The sequence below is a fragment of the Colossoma macropomum genome, unplaced genomic scaffold (assembly GCF_904425465.1).
Source record: "Colossoma macropomum unplaced genomic scaffold, Colossoma_macropomum, whole genome shotgun sequence".
NCBI classification, from domain to species: Eukaryota; Metazoa; Chordata; class Actinopteri; order Characiformes; family Serrasalmidae; genus Colossoma; species Colossoma macropomum.
The window spans coordinates 2,997,177-3,011,036 of record NW_023494786.1 but is presented as its reverse complement, the minus strand read 5'-3'; positions in this window follow the sequence as shown (position 1 = coordinate 3,011,036).

Sequence of the window (13,860 nt, the reverse complement as noted above, 5' to 3'; positions counted from 1 at the left end):
TCTTTTAATCTGTTAGCTAGCTGACCAGCCTAGTTCTAGTTAAGAAAATGAGTTGTGAGCCCCTCAGTTTAAACAAAAAACAGGTTCTTACTTCATCAGTAAACTTGGTGGTCCATGCGAGCAGCATTAGATTCAAGTTTATTCCATTAACAGCACAAGAATTTTTCCTGACGACGTGCAGAGTTCAGTTGTTGTGAGGTGATCATAGGTGTGTGTATATTGTGAATTTTACAACGGCTTCAAACACAGCTCAGCCAATCAGATTTTAGGACTGGAAGTATCCATTTTCTAATTCCAAATAAACAGCTTCTAGAATGTCTTGGCTCTAAACGGCTGTTACACATTAACATGAATAAGGCAATTTAATCAGTAAATAGAAAACCTTCAGTACACAATGACATCGCAGATAAACTGCTGCTAGGTTTGTGATTCCGACCTTCTGGAAAGCAATTATTTAAGTCTGCACACTCCATTTGGCAGTACTCCTAAATATAATGACACTTGGCTTCACTCAGAATAAAAATGACAAATAAAAAGCCCACCTAAGGGGTTCTGGCTCTGCGCCGAAGATATTTGAAAAAGATAAAGAAATTGTTGTGATTTAATTACAGATATGCTGCTCTTTATTTGTAAATTCAGCATGCACTTCTCGTTCACAGATTTTTAATGATTTCAAAGATCATTCAAAAAAAGTGAATGAATGTACAACAGCTGAGGTAATTCTGCAGAAAATATTCATTAATAGCTAATATTAGGCCCATATGGGTATAAGCTGAAAAGCTTCAGACTCAAATGTGGCACCATCATTCCATGTATTCATTCATTTTCTATTGTACAGAAAGAAGGCATATATATTAAAACACATTTTGTGCAACAACAAGTCTGCTGAAATCCCTGAACCTTATTGAAAACACTCATCATTTTTAAATGGAATTAAGTTGAAATCGAATAAGCATTTATGCACTAGTCTATGCTTCCTTTCTCACACTCACAGATTTATTTATAGGTTTGAATACCAACTGAAGCAGCGCCCAGAAGAGATGTGTAGACGTGATCATGTTGTAGAAAGACTTTTCATCACCACAGCAACCAACTAGACAGTCTGTAAAATCTCTGAACATATCTAATAAACAGCTTTTGTGAGTTTCACTTGCCTGACCTTGCTTATGTGACCTCAGACGTATGTTAGTGGCTTTCATTTTGTCTATTATCTATTTCATTCTATGCTGTAGGATAGGGTTGGGATTTTGACAGCATCCGAGCATTGACACAGAGCTCTAAGCATTGACTGGAAATGCTATATGGAGTGGACATTCTTCATGGTCATTCTCTACATGCTTCACAAAGTTATGCCATGGTCTGCCAAAGGGTCTTTTCTTAAACAGTAACTAGGTAGTTACAGTGCTTTTACAGTGATTTTAGTCCTGCCTGAATGGGCTGTATCAGTTATTTTTACAGACTGCAAGCTCTCGCCCCTGTAAAAATTCTTTTACCTTCTATAAAACAAAGCATAGAAGTAACTTATAATTAATTAATCTCATGGTACAAATGCTATCATATTCTGTGGAATAGGAGTTTGAGTATGTGGGGACCCAAAGAAGTGTTTACTTTTGTTCTCTGGGGCTAAATTCAAGCTGATACTGGTACTGTCCTATTTCAAGTTTACAACTCAGAACATTAAACTGTAAAAATTACAGGGCAAAAAGTTTGATTTTATGCAGCAATGTTGACTATTGGCTGTAAATTCTGTAAAGGTAATGTTAATGCTAAGGACACAATGCATTTACTTAAGACAGCAAGACAGACGGTTACAATAAACAGGTTAGTGGCTAAATTAATTTTACATGTGTTCTACTCTTTACTGGAGTGAAAGCAATGTGTAAACCATAACTCTCATATCTCATTCATGTTGAGATATCTTATCCCAACACCAGCTGACCCTGTGTGAGTAAGTACCTGCCCCTTAATTACACAATCAACCAAATATAGTTGATGATTTGGATAGAATAGAAACATCACTTAAATAGAAATTTCCAGTAACGTATGTTGGGCTAAAAGGATTCAACAAGCAAAAGAATGATCTAAAGATATTCCAGAAGTTATAAGAAAGAAAGCTACTGAAGCCTTTTAGGCTGGATAGGGTTACAAATAATTTTTCAAAAGATTTTGCAGTGCATGTAAAGGATTCTTGGCGACTGAAGGTCTATAAGAATAAATCAGCTGAGAAACATAGGACAAATTGCTCAGCTGCATTCAAAGGACACTACAAAATTGTACAGCCTTTAGTGATGTAATGGCAAAGAAATGCAGCTTCCTCAGATGAAATCAACGGGGGGCGGGGGTTGGGGGGTGTGATGGGGTGGTGGTAAGGGGGTTTGAAATCCATATGCAGTGATGGTTTGTGTCTGGAGCAAGATCCATATAGGAAACTCCATAGGGGAGCCAGCAAAATATAAACCAGTGTTTATGTCAGGAAGGTCTTCATAAGCTGCATGTGTTGGTGCAGAGAACAGCTAAACCACTGCTGTGAATTGCAGTGCTGTGGGTCACTAGGAGCATGATTAAAAAAAAAGTTAGATTATGACTGAACTCTTTAGGGCAGTTGATCACAAGGAACAATGTTGGCATTTCAGTGATTCCACAATGTATTTTGTAATCATTGTTCAGTAACTGTTGATGTACCTGATAGACCACTTAGTGTCATACCTACAAGCTGTGAGTTTTCCATCAACCTATTTTTTGTGAATTTTGAAAATGCCTATAAAAAGACTGGGTGGAAAAGCCAGAATTTAAAAAAAAAATCCTAAAAGTTTTTAAAACTTAAGCATGTATGAGGTGGAAAGGTTTGTGAAATATGGAGATGGAAACAAAATTTTTAAATATTTTTTGAATCACGCCTGATAGGCAAAAAACATAATTGGCTAAATTTAACTCACAGCTGTAATAGTCCATCTTTTTCATTGTGAGGCGATATTTCTATATGACAAAAAGCAAACCCACGTACATGTTCGCTGAATGGATTATCCCTGAAAACATCCCAAAAAGGTCAGCTTGTAATTTTAAGGCAAGTGATTTTCAACACTGCTTTCTTGAATTAGCTTTTAACTTGCCCAGGCGATCAGGCAATCGTTAATATTAAAGCATGAATTAGTCTGATATGTTAGGCCTTCAGGAGCTGGACCACTGGGAGTTTTTACCTAGCAGTGTTTACCTACACTCTTAAAATAGAAGGATAAGAAAGCGTTCTTCTATTGTTACATCAATCTGAAGAACGCTTTCTTGATGAAAAGAACACTTTAACCATGCAGAAGGTTCTTTATGTGTACATGGTATCTTTTTTAAGAGTGTAGATACCACAGCCAAAACAAACAAACAAACACAGTCTTGATTGGACTAATTTGCATTGGGCAATTTCACCCTTTTGTTTCCAACCAAAACTTAAAAACGAAATAATATATGGCCTATAAATCACTCAAAAACGGTTACAGCTTACTGTGTTAAGTTAGCTTATATGCTACTTTTTATTAAAGCTTACTATTGTTAATAGACTGGACTGTATTAAATATTCCTTTAGATTTTGATGGCATGTCAATTAGATTGGGCAAAGTTAATGTTTTGCAGGAAAAGCTGTTTAGTGTGTGGATTGCTGCAGTGCGGCTTTATAATGAGGCTGAAGCTGGTTTCCTATTCACCAGCTTTCCTTTAGGTATTTTCCATTCCACTTTAAATGATGCAGCAGTTACACATGAACCTCATAGTAAAGGCATAGCTGCCCCATCCACAAACCTCTAATGACACCCCTGGTGATATGTATTATGCATTATAAAGATGTCTTCAAGTGTCAAGTTATAATGTTTTCACCAACCCTTAACATTAAGGGTCCTTTTTGGAGATTTGGAGACATTTGGAGATCGGAGCAAAGCCTTGGTGTGGTTGAATTGCATGAATACAAAAGCAGAAGAAGCAAGTACATTTCCATTTCCACAGATGAAGATGCTGAAGATATATGTATCTGTAATTCCATCTGTCACCTCAGCCTCGCAAGTTCGAGCACATCTGTTATAATCTAACTTGTTCTCTCTCATTAATGCAATACACTGATAGAATGTAACCACAGACAAAGACAAGTTCATATTAAGGTGCGTCTGGCAAACAGCATTATTCAAATATAAAAGTGCCTGGCTTATGCAGATGGAATGCTTGATTACTGATTTCGCTGAGGGTGCTTTTACAAATTAAATGCAGTTCTCCGGAGCAGTTATGATAATTCTACACAGTGCAAAAATGCACCTTCCAAATGCTAGCCTCACAGTTTACTTGTTTACAATTAGCAAATTCTATGGGCTCCAAGCTTTTGTGTTCCAGCTGCCTTGTGTGCTGAAACTATGTGTTCAGCAGGCACCAGGATTCTGTTTTCTATGCCAGGATTTGATTTTATTTCAACAGATGCTTTATGGAGCAGATTATGGTTAAATGTTCATGGAAAAGATCACAGTGGCCTTACGCAAAGCGGCTCTTAGGCAGTCCATTCTCAGATGTTGTGTTGCATAGACTGAAACTGACAAGAGCCAGATTTCCCAAAATTTGCCTTGCTTTGCTTTTGCCTTCTGGCAGTAGCAAAGCACTGTGGACATGGTCCTAGTGCTCTGAAATTGCTTGTAATTTGAATTTCTGTTGCATCCAGAAAAAAGCAGCCTTTTTTTTGCGTACAAACATTGCTATAAGCTATTACCATGGCGCTCATGATCAATATTTCCCAGCTCCTTTTTTCCTTGTGACTATTATTTTTGCAGCATAAATTCACTGTGTGGCACATTAAGGGCATGAGCTGTAGCACAGGAGTGAAGTTTTCACTGGAACTGTCTGCTTTTTCTGCTATTTCTGTTTGTTATAATGTTATAATTGTTATAATTGCAGCATATGATAATATAATCACAATGTGATGTGTGATACAGCTACAGTATTAATGAAATGCATATGCTATGTCAAGTTAACAATGATACACACACACACACACACACACACACACACACACAAATACATTTTCTAAGCCGCTTATCCTCCTGGGTCACGGGGCGAGCTGGAGCGTATCCCAGGAGTCAGTGGGCGGAAGGCAGGAAACACCCTGGGCAGGTCGCCAGTCCATCTCAGGGCAGACAGACAGACATATACAATCACACACGCAATCACAACTAGGGGCAATTTAGCATGTCCAGTTGGCCTGACTGCATATCTTTGGACTGTGAAAGGGAACCAGAGCGCCCGGGGAAAAAGCTCATTTTTATCTTGTAAATGTGTGTTTCCTGTCAGACAGATACAATCTGCTGCACAGATAAGCATAAAAGTGTTATTAACACACATTGAATAAACAAACATTACTCAGTGCTGCCCTCTAAAGGTGTTATTAACACACATCAAATAAACAAACATTACTCAGTGCTGCCCTCTAAAGGTGTTATTAACACACATCAAATAAACAAACATTACTCAGTGCTGCCCTCTAAAGGTGTTATTAACATACATCAAATAAACAAACATTACTCAGTGCTGCCCTCTAAAGGTGTTATTAACACACATTGAATAAACAAACATTATTCAAATTAAACATTATTCCGTGTTATAGCATCAGTCAGAAGAAGAACCATGACATATCCCAAATGTTCTGCTTTAATTTATTTACATGTATTTCCTTTAAAGTGACTGATGAACACACACTCAATTCACATTGTCTGTTGTGATGTAAACATATGATTGTGAAAGCTAAGAACTGTAATCAGTTGTGACAGGCCTATTTGGGATAAATTTATCTGGGTAATGTTTTTACCTCTTATTTATTTTTCAACTACCTCAATATTTATCACAAATAATTAAAACGAAAACGAGTCCCTCCCAGTATAGTTCAGCTCTGATGACATGTTTGGCAGCTGACTGCAATATTCTCTGACTGCTGTGTGGTTCTGCTTTGTGTTTGCTTATGCAGAAGCAGATATGCATTTCAGCTTGAAGCAGATCAAAGCCACTGCTGGGTTTCATCCCCGGGCAATCCCATTTACTACACCGCTACTTTGCAAGTGTTGCTGATTGTAATCTACAAACTCTTGACTTTGGAATTTTCATTTTGCATAAAATACAGCCCCTACCGACAGCTGTGTGCGTTATTAGACAGCAAGGCACCTTATTAAAGTAGATTTGGGAACATACTGGATAGGTTGAGTTTGGCATAGCAAAACAATAGTGAACATGCATGTTAATAATGTAATCAGAGTCAGCACTTATTTATTTCATGTATTATTAAATCTGATCGATGAACCAAACATTTTCTGACATAAAATATACAAATCAAGCATTGAACTATAAAATAAATATTGTTCTGTCATTTACCTTTTTAGCATCATTTAGTATTTTGTACTTTCCCTTATCTTTGTCTTTTGTTGATGCCAGCCATCCAGTCCCCACTTACTGTTTTTCTTTTTTTTTTCTCCTCTCCCTCTTTCTGTCATGCTGATAAACTGGGCGAGGCCATCAGACGGCATCCTGGGAATATGTTGGCGTTCGGAACCACTCATTTCTCCCAGTTGCCAGAAACAGCCTGTCCGCCAATGAGACAAGCCTGGCATTAGCGGCAGAATAACTGGTGGCTCTGTTTTGCACTGTCAGTTGTGAAGCCATTACTGTTCAACCATTTCAAAATGACTCTATCTCCAGTTGCTAAGACGCTCCAGCGCCAGTACAAACTGATTTGTACTGCAATTAGTGGAGCTTTAAGGCCTGAGTAATTGACTGTTAACGTGTGCACTTGTCAGGGGAGCCTATCTGCTAGGCTACAGGAGGCTACAGGATAACAGCAACAGAGGGAAAGTGAAGCACAGCTGGTGGAACATTTAGAGACTGAAGGCAGCACAACACCTCAAGTGTTCATCCGGACTGCATGAGATGGGGGGAAGGGAGGCAGAGAGGGGAGTAAAAGAGAGAGAGATACTGCATGTACAGTTCTCGAATGGACAAAATGCACCAGTGAAACAGTAGCGACAATTCTGTGAAAGGCATTAATATTTGTTAAATCAACATTTGCAAAAAACTATTTAAGAAGGAATAAGATAAAAAATTAAATGGTATGAAAAAAAATAATAAAGCAAGATATTTATATATGTTTCTATGTAGTTTATGCAGTTACTATATACTGGTTGTTTTTGTTGTTGTTTACAGGCTCTCTATAATTGGTTTATATATTTTAAGTCTTTTTTATGATACATACTTGTGTTTGCCAGAGAGGGCCTATTCTTATGCTATCATAGCATTGTTATCTGAATTTTCACAGTAAATGTACACACACACACACACACACAGCATTGCCTCTGTGCAAAAGAACTGCGCATTTTCATCCTCTTCATTTCTTACTTTTATTTATTATGTATGCTTCATTGAGACAAATAAGGTGGCAAGCTAGTGATAAAATGAAAACTTGTGGAAGCTTTTATCTTGAATGTCACAATCATGACAGTCAACATGCTACAAACTAATGCTAGCTAAGTAAATTAAGGTCAGCATTTCTCACAGGCCACCTGCTCAGTCCTATAGAAATAGGATGCATTTGTTAAGGTAAACTGGATGTCTACACATTTTTCTGTGACATATTCAGTGACTGTGTGTATACATAATGTGGCTGATGTTTGTTTTTTATCTGCCAGCTTCTTTTTCAAACCCATAACTGCTGCACCATTTAATGTGGATGGAGAAAATGTAGCTCCATATATAAGTATGTGTTTATTATTTAAGAACTTTGGCAGGTTTGGTGCGCATTTTTATTAGTTTTTGTAAAATCTTACGTAGTGGAATTTTCCAAATTTGAAGTGTGCAGGTTATACGGATCCGGTCCACCAATCAGGCTAATCTTATCCTCATAGCGTTTTCTGGAGACGCTTTCAAAGTGTCCACATATCTTTTTATATTTTATATGGTCAGTCTAATCTGTTTTGTTTGGCCTTTATCCACATGCAAGGTTGTAGCTACAGCAACGGTGAGGAGACAAGCTCTATCAGAGCACAGTCAGAATTACAGCTGTCCTACCTATATGGTGGAGGGGCATTCTTAATGATCATAATCAAATACTATGAAATCTATTCTATTCAATTATATTCTAAACTTGCCAGTTTTATTTTCCACATTAGCTTATTGACCTGTTTAATCCATTTGTCCTGGTATTGCTTTGTGACTGCTGGGAAATGTGTGTGAGTGTGTGTGTGTGTGTGTGCGTGTGTGTGTGTGTGTGTGTGTGTGTGTGTGTGTGTGTGTGTGTGTTTATTTTAATTTGGGTTTTGTAACACAGGTTATACACGATATTTACAGACTCATGCAGTGTGATATTCAAATGAGCCTGTCGAATTTGAATGTGTATGAGTGAAGCTATTTGTGTACTCGCTCTCCAGAAGATGAAAGGCTGCATTTTTAACACTCTTAACCATATTGTGAAAGGTAAACAAGTGGCATTTTCAGCATTCTCACCAACCCGTCAACTTTATCTGCCTTGTACTGGATTTATTTCTGACATAATCTCCTTTCTTAGAGAAGCAAGAGCAAATTCAAACCATGAATGTTGAGAGTAATAGTGAGCTGGACTGTGGTTCAGCATAATCCTTTGGAGGAGGTGAAATAAAAAAACAGGAAGAATAAATACAGAGACAAATAAAAGTAAGCATCACCCCACAGGGGAAGAGCCTGGCTGTTTTCATTAGAGGCTGGTTCTAAAATTCTTATACCAAACACAGTGCAGACAGAGCACCCAAGTATAGCACAGAAAAGACAGCAAATGCTATGCGTGTGGATTGAATGTGTTTGCTATTTTCGCAAAACTGACTGAGATCACAACTTGATCGATAAGATTTGATTAGGAAACGTTTTTCCTGTTGTCAGCATGTTCTGATGTCAGCAAATTCTTGATATTTATTTGTTTGATTCCTCTTATTCTCAGCATGTGTTTACTTGTTTATTGATATACCCCCAGTAGCTCCATAGGATATTAATCAGATAAGCATGTTGACTTATTGCAAGCTTAAGAAATTTCTTTTTAATTTGACCCTGCATGTTAGCATTCCATTTCGCTCTAAGAAGGCCTGCGAGTTTGTGTATACCATCAGACTGGATTTGAAAGATTCACTTTATATTTGATGCAGACCACTTTCGTCTCTAGAGGACCCATTAAAACTGCACATCTTGGAACCCCGGCCTTGTCTTTTTTAATTGGTCCACCATTGACTTCCACAGACATGCCAGAAAAAGTGTAAAATATTTACCATTGAGATGTTTTAGTATAGTTTTTTATTTCCTGTACAGGGTAAACAAGACCATCTTGGTAAATCTCAGCTCTATAATTACTGGCATTCTTTGTAGAGATGAATAAAAAGGGTAATGAAAATGTCATTGTTGTTAATTAGGTTAATGTCACTGTGAAAATATAAGAAAAAACACTTAGTAAGAAAAAAAAATATATATATATATAATTTATATATAATTTTATATATATATATATATATATATATATATATATATATATATATATATATATATATATATATATATATGTAAGGCATAACCCCTTAAACTGCGGGTTTATCATTCACTTATCAGGGTCTGTAGTGTTTTGTGGATGTTTCCTCCAAAGCTCTTGGGAATCTTGTTTGGATTATTATTGGGTGCCAATAATTGTGACGTGTTTTTGTTTAAAAAAAAAAAAAAAATCTTTGCTTTCTTAGACTGAATTTACTTCAGTTGAAGATAAGACCTTTTTCATATTTTCAGTATAAGACTTAATTGGAAATCATTTTTGATCCATTATCTTTTTAACCCATCTTTAATAACTATGTTGACTGTATGCTGCTATGAATTGTCAGTGATGAAGGTAAATTAAGTTCACCCTTGACCACTTATTAGGCCTCACCAATTCAACAATATCTTCCTAAGTTTTTTCTTAAGTGTAGATATGAATTATACTTAAGTTTAGATTCTGTTCTTACCTAAGAACTAATCCCAAATAAGAAAACATTGATGAATGTCAGAATCTTTGTGAAAAAAGCATACGTGGGTTTTAAAAAAGACATTTCTTCTTAAAAATGGTTGGTGAATGAGGCCCAGTGTTAGATGCGATATGCTACTGTGTCAGTACTTCGAGAGAGGTCATTACCATTCTTCTTGTTGGTTAAACAGCACTGTTGTTTATCAAGCCATGAAGCCGCACTCACACCCTGGAGCTCGCTAAAGCCACAATTAAAGTGGCACCATGTTTTTATGTTTAAATCCAATTTATTCTTTATTGGAACACCTTTATTGATTCTCTCTCCCATTTTCTCCCAATTTAGATGTAGCCAATTTGCAATGTAACAATAAATCTCTTCCCTACTGCTTGACCGTCCTGAAAATTTGGAAGGACAACGGCCAGGACACGGACTGTGAGTATACCACTGCTTCTGTTCTAGACTATTAGTCAAAAAATATTTTGGAGATTTGAGGAGAAAACTAGTAAACTCAGTTCTACCAAGTTGACCTGCAGATGCTCAACAGGCTACCGCATTTTCTATCAGTGGAATAGAGATCTTTGTCCATTTACTTTTTTTGTTAATTTCTGAATGCTATAGACATTCTTTTCACATTTTTATTGACTGACAATTGTTTTACAAACACACACAAATTCTTCCATAGCACCTGTTGAGAGGTTGGACAAGCTTTACAGAAGGCTTTTTTTTTTTTAATGATGCATATGTGGGAATTCAGGCTAGATTACAGGATTGAATCAGGTTAGAGCTGGTCTGAACAGCAGAAAGACTCCAGAGAAAAAAAAAAAACTTTAATCTCAATAGGATTTAACAATTTGATGGATGACAATTATTGTAAATTAAATTCTTTGGTGCAGACCCTGTCGTCGGCCCAGGTCTTGAAATATCTGGACCCTCGCAGATCCTGCTGTATAGGGATGGCAGGGGTGGAGTCTATCCCCCTGGGCAACCAGGCAGGGAATAAACTGGTGGCAGCAGGAAGGATGGAAGAGAATGATGAAACATCTGCATTTTAAAGCAGCACACGTGTCATTTTACAGACAGGTAGAGGCCGGTGACTGGTTGGAGTATTGAGTGGCATTGGAGTCTCTCTAGTTAAGCCTTAATTTTACAGACTCCAAATACAATTTCCAAAAGAGTTACTAAATATTAGTTCTCAGAAACCTCCAAAAACAATCATATTGAACTGAGTTTTCATTCTTTGACAGAACAAATATGCTCCATTTTAATCAGCATTTCCGTCCACACTGGCTTCACTAGATGCACATTTAACATTCATCAAAACATGATCACTGCAAGCTTCTGTATGTGTTGAGTCCACTTTGCTTCACTTGTGCATGTGCAAGAATTGTGATGTAGTTTTGTTAAAACAACGGAAAATCCAGAGAGATCCAGTCCAGTCATACACACCCACTTTCTTTAGCAATGTAAACTATAGTGAAAATGATAATTTACTAAAATGCAGCGGTCTTGGTGGCCTTGCAGAGCAGATCCTGTGTGAGGACTTGTGGGATTTTGGATTTTCGGGGGCTTTGGGTTTTGGACTTTGTGGACTTTGAACTTTTGATGGACACTGGTTACATATTGTGTATATAGGGGTCGTATATGTGCATGTGTCTGTCCCAGTATTGTAAATCGCTGATTTTTTTGATTCAATATAACTTCAAAAGGATTGTTTTTGTCTTTCCTGTTTGGGCTTATTTGCAAAATCTTCTACTCTTATACTTGGAGTGTATTGTCCTCGGACTTCAGTAACTATTTTCTTGGTTGAGACTGACAAGGGTATTGTTACACCTGTGCTGTCTGCTCTTCTCTGATACAGTGGTAAAAACTAAACAAATCTGCTGTTTGTGCTGTCAAATTTAAACATTCTGTAAACTATTTATTTGGAGAAGAATGAGGAGAAAAAAATCTAATATTTCCACCTGAAGTGGCTGTGTGATGGAGCTAGTGTAGATTGGATGCACGGCTGCTTTTGCTTCACTTACACTAAGCTTGTGGTGCTCCGATAAGTATCAACGTATTTACATACGTGAGATGATTCATCAAACTTGTGCTTCCATGATTCTACCAACCTCCCGCAGATTTTGCATTGAACATTTTTTTTTTATTGTAGTTTGGGCTACCAATACCAACATAATGCATGAAATCAAATTACTCTTCAAATCAAGTATTCAGATTATTTGGACCAGCCAGGCCTGGATCATCAAGTTATTAGCCCCTGGAATCAAATGTTTGGTGGGCCCCTACATGGCTACCTTTTTTGGAGTGGTCAGGAATTTTTTTCTGATATCACAGCAGGCTATGAGGGTTATGCAGCATCACAAGGGTAGCTTATTAACTGCAGTGTTAAGCATGCCACTGCTGTATACTGTATTTTTTTCCAATTAAGACAAAACAATTACACACACATAAACGGAGAGCACCGTTAAGATAAACTCAACAACCAATGCAACCCTTCCCTACAAATCATGTCTGCTCTTTGGTAAGCAAAACATTTACTACAATGAAGATGACAAAATTGAACAGCTTAAATGTATACAATAAAGACAGAAGAAAGCAGCAAACTTAAAACCATCAAGCATCCTAATCGAAAGCATGCAGCCATGGCAGGTGTGGACATTTTTTTACATTTGCATCTTATCTTTGAGAGTTTGCAGATCGCTACTGAAGTTAAAGAACAAAAAAACGATGCAACTTTCTTTCTTTAATTCGGATGCAATTTCATATTGCATTGGAATTGAGCATCATCTCCTCTGTGGACGTATCAGTTCTCACTTTTGCAGATCCCCCAGACACATCTTTTGATTATCTGGATTCACAGGAATGCTAGCTCACTGCTCAAAAACCTGAAAGCTTGACCAAAGTGATAGCAGTTAGTTAACGGTTGCTTAACAGTGGTTAGAGGAGAAAATGAAGAGGATGTTCAGGAAAACATGGAGAGCATCAGGGTATTGATCGGCCATAACACAATGACAAATATAAAACTAATTCATTTTTAATGGCTGTGTGTTGCTAGTTTCCACCACTATTGGCATCATGAGTCAAAACAGCTGTTTAAATTTTTTCATAATTGCTCATAGGGTTCCTGTAGTGTTTTGGGCTCCTGGGCACCTCCCATAAAACCCATGGGATGCTTCAGACTTGGGGCCAGCTCTAGATCGGCTTCATTCCTTTTTTCCTTTTCTAGCAATTTCTGCTGATGTTGGCCTGGTACCGATACCTGGTGTCAGATTGGTGCCATCTCTGGTAGCAGCCGTTACCCTGCAGCTGAAATATGATTCACTCAGAAGGCACTCTCTTTATCTCCACTTCCTTTGTCCTGCAGGTAGCATCCTCCAGCAAAGGGACCCTGGAGCATAACTGTCAATGCTGTAACGGATCACTGTGGCACACGGTTCCCAGCCCCAAACACATGGACGTGGGTGAGTGCGCTGAGGCTGTAGGTGCCTGTAGAGAGCCATCTGTGGATGTGCCATGCTAAAGTGGAGCCCTCTGTTTTGGCAATGTTGCCACAGAGGCCCACAGACAGGGCTCTTCCCTGGCAGATGGATCTGAGCAGGGATGTGACTCTGCCTTGGGAAGTTGTTGTACCTCCCACTTTCTTCTCAGCAGAGAAGCTGGCGTGAAACAGCAGGGTACTTTTAATTTGCGCTTTACACTAATCCTGAGGTCACTGAGCATGTCAGGGAAAAGCTTTATGTCTTGCTAACTGCTGCCAGGAAAGAAGCTGGCACAAATCATAAATAATCACAATGATACAGACCATGATGTTTTTCACTGCTCTGGTGACATTTGATGTATTAATTAAAGT